Raw genomic sequence first — 3,334 nt, 5'->3', positions numbered from 1 at the left:
GAAAATTAGCTTCCATGCTAGGGATCATGCTGCTCACTTCAGCTAACTCAGCTAACTCTCCACGTTCCCCTCCCTCCTGTTTTTGGTTACTCATTTCAGCTAACTCCTCTCCATGTGCCCCACCCTCCTCTGTACTTTGGCTAGAGATACTGCTAAGCACCACGCTACTGCTGCTACCACAGGGCGATGCATGTTCATCACTGCTAGCACCAAAGTCAGGGATAGGAGAAGGTAAAGGAAAAAAAGAATCTATCTTAGGGAGTTTAGCGTTTGCCTCATCTTTGTTTTTCTTTTCCTTCCTCTTTTGTGCCCCACTTTTACTTTTAAGCGTGTTGAATTCCTTTCCCTTTGTCTTCCGGAATGATCCCTAATGTTCTATTTTCAGTATAATGCATTCTATAGAACTGACTGAATTTACTACAGCAGCAATATGTTGCCATTTCACACACATTTATTAATTTTGTATGTCTATGCTAATGTAATGAGGTGGAGCTGGAGGGTGCGATCTGGTTGGGGCATGGTAATTTCATTAACCTGGCTGCAACAATTAAGCAATCAGCACGCGTATATAGGACCCGGTTGTGGTTGCGTGTGTGACTGATTTGCAAGCGTGACGTGACTCTCCGTGCGCTAGTATCTCCTTTTCCGGAAGTTGTGGCTATATCCAACGCTGCAGGTAGGGCATCAGTGGACGGGGTCGTTTGCTTGCCGTATGGGTGGTTGTAATGTGCTTTGGTATCTTCCTTACAGTTGCAAGGGCTTGGTAAATCTAGCAGCTTGCGGTTGCTTCCGCTTTTAAGGTTTTCCAACTTTTACCGCGTATAATCTGCCAGGTATGTCTCGTCTCCTTTTACCAACGTTTGGGTAGTAGGGGCATACCTAATACTGTGTTTGTATTTGTAGTGGATCGCGACTTGGAGTGTCCCGGACCGACGTGAGCCAGACCATCAACGGGATACTAAGTCACTACAAGTGCTGCTGTTTTGCCCGGATGTTTTATGTTTTGTTTCATGTTTTAATGGGTTTTAAGTATTAATGTTTTATTGATTGGATGTACATTGGGGGGGTGTCGTTGGGAAGGCTTGGTGCTGGGCGGTGAGGATCCGTGTCGGGCGATACCGCGCTGCGTGGTCGCGTTGCTTTCTTGTAGCCCACCCCTTGGGTGGATGTACGTGCGTCATGTACTGCGGGACCCCTTAGAGTGTTGTCTGACTGTATGCCTCCCATTCCCCTCCCGATAACAGCTGCTTGGTTTGTGTTTTCTCTTGTGTTGTGTGATTGGAGTGTTTTAAACATGATTTGATGTGTATTATTTGTGCTGTGATTTTGGTTTTGTAATTTGCTGTTTGGTTTCTTTGTGTTTTTATTTTGAGTGTGAATAGCCAGCAGCCTAATAAAGGGAGTGTTTATGGTCTTCGCGTCTCCCCTATGGTGATCACGAATCTGTGTCCTTTTATATTGGAGTGGGTTTTGAACTCCGGTATTCTAATTCTCTGGGTGAAATTCCCAGAGTGGCGTAGTCGGCTTGTCCATTTCCGTATTCCCTCGCTACTTCCTCCCTCAGTAACGCCACACTAAGATCCACAAATATAAAATTTTTTCGTGACTCCACCACCGACTGGAGGGCCTCCACCTTGCCCTGTTCAAAATTCCATTTTTTTTTGTTTGCTTGCTTTCACACTGTATATGCAAAGTTTTATTAAACAGGCCCCAGGTGTTTTTGTAGAGGGTGTGAGAAGGTCATTCTCACTGTGGGCTTCAGAGCACAGTAATACACAGCAGAGTCTGACAGCTGCACACTCTGCACTGTTAAAGGTACAGACTTTGCAGTTGTGTTCAGATTGGCATCAAATCTCTCCTTGTAGCCTGGAGCGTTTTCATCTCCATATATACTTCGTCTCAGCAGGTGCTTGGGAGACTCCTTGGAATTTTGGATGTACCAGAATAGATATGGGTCTGTGAAGGTGGTTTCATATCCACAATTAAGAGTGACTGATCCTCCATCATATGCAGTCATATCTCCTCTGGACTGAAACACCCGATCATCAGCTCTGCATTCTGGAGGAAACAGAATTAAGTCAATGATTAAATAAAGCAAGAACCAGATCAACTTTATATACAGATAAGAACTTATCTTATCATACCAAAGAAACACGGAGCAAACACAAAAATCCACAAATGTTGTGCCATAAATGCAAATTGATGTATCTTATAATTGAAACTGTTTGCTTGCTCTTTCCACTCTGTTTACCCAAATCCCTCTGCAGTGTGAGGCCTTCAGCAGGGGATTATCTAACATGTTTTAAACAGAAGAATGGCTGTCTGTACTGCAATGCTGCCCCCACCTGTAATTTTATGCAACAGCATTCTATGATCTCAATTACATTTACTCAGTTTGTTTTCTTACTTTCCTTCAAATGAAAAGGGAGAATTTTGTTTATTGAATATTTATTAGAATATTATTGGTTTATTGAGTTGTGGGTCTTCTTTGAGGACAGAATATGTGAAATAATCTGACATGACGAAAAATACTGATTAAATAATTACAGATTTTGTTTTCAAGAACATCTGAATGTTTAGCAAGATGGTAGATACAGTGCTGTCTCAGCTATCAACTGCCTGAAGTAACCACAATAACCACCTTTACCTGTGAACATCTGGTGCTCGGATCCCATATTATAGGAAGCTACACTTTGATGCCCAATGAGAGGAAACTCTTGTCAGGTGGGTTTTTGTACAACGTCGTAGTAACTTTTGATCATTGTGCCACCATCAGAGCACAGTAGTAGATGGCTGTATCTGCTATGGTAAGACTGGGAATGGTGAGCTGGGTGGAGTTCCTGGATGTCGTAGATTTAAATCGTTTATCTGGGATGTTCTCATAAGTGATTGACCTGGCACCTTTAAGCAGTAGGTACTGTGGTGCCTGATTAGAGTGCTGTCTGTACCAGTAAAGATAAATATTTTCACTGGTTGCTCTGTAGTTGCAGCTCAGTGTCATTGATTCTCCTTCATTACTGGAAACTTCATGCTCATCAGGACTGATGTCATCACCTGCAGTTAATCCTAAAAACAAAAGACATGAATAAGAATAACAAAAAAATAAATAAAACGAAGGAATGAAAGTTACCAACCAGTAATCACATTTGACTTCCTGTATCACAGCCATTGAAGCCTTTTAGGACGGTTACCTGCAGTGACGGTTATAATAACTAAGATAAATAACTTCTCCATGTAGCACAGAAATCAGCCCTGCTGTTCACCCTGCTCTATTGAATTTGAGTTGACTTGTTGATGTAATGAGATTAAACGCGTCACATGACTTCCCTCACAG

The 3,334-nt window shown here is 42.4% G+C and overlaps 1 long non-coding RNA gene across 1 annotated transcript; it reads left to right on the top strand.

Annotated features, from left to right (window-relative positions):
• The first annotated feature begins 486 nt into the window (after positions 1-486).
• On the top strand, positions 487-1,414 carry LOC125716273 (uncharacterized). Its single transcript, XR_007384293.1, has 2 exons — positions 487-676; positions 904-1,414. It is a non-coding gene; the product is annotated as an uncharacterized LOC125716273 (long non-coding RNA).
• The last annotated feature ends 1,920 nt before the right edge of the window (positions 1,415-3,334 follow it).

The sequence above is a fragment of the Brienomyrus brachyistius genome, chromosome 21 (genome assembly GCF_023856365.1).
Source record: "Brienomyrus brachyistius isolate T26 chromosome 21, BBRACH_0.4, whole genome shotgun sequence".
In the NCBI taxonomy this organism is placed as follows: domain Eukaryota; kingdom Metazoa; phylum Chordata; class Actinopteri; order Osteoglossiformes; family Mormyridae; genus Brienomyrus; species Brienomyrus brachyistius.
Note: the sequence above shows the minus strand (reverse complement) of the source record. Positions and strands in the feature narration are given on the sequence as shown.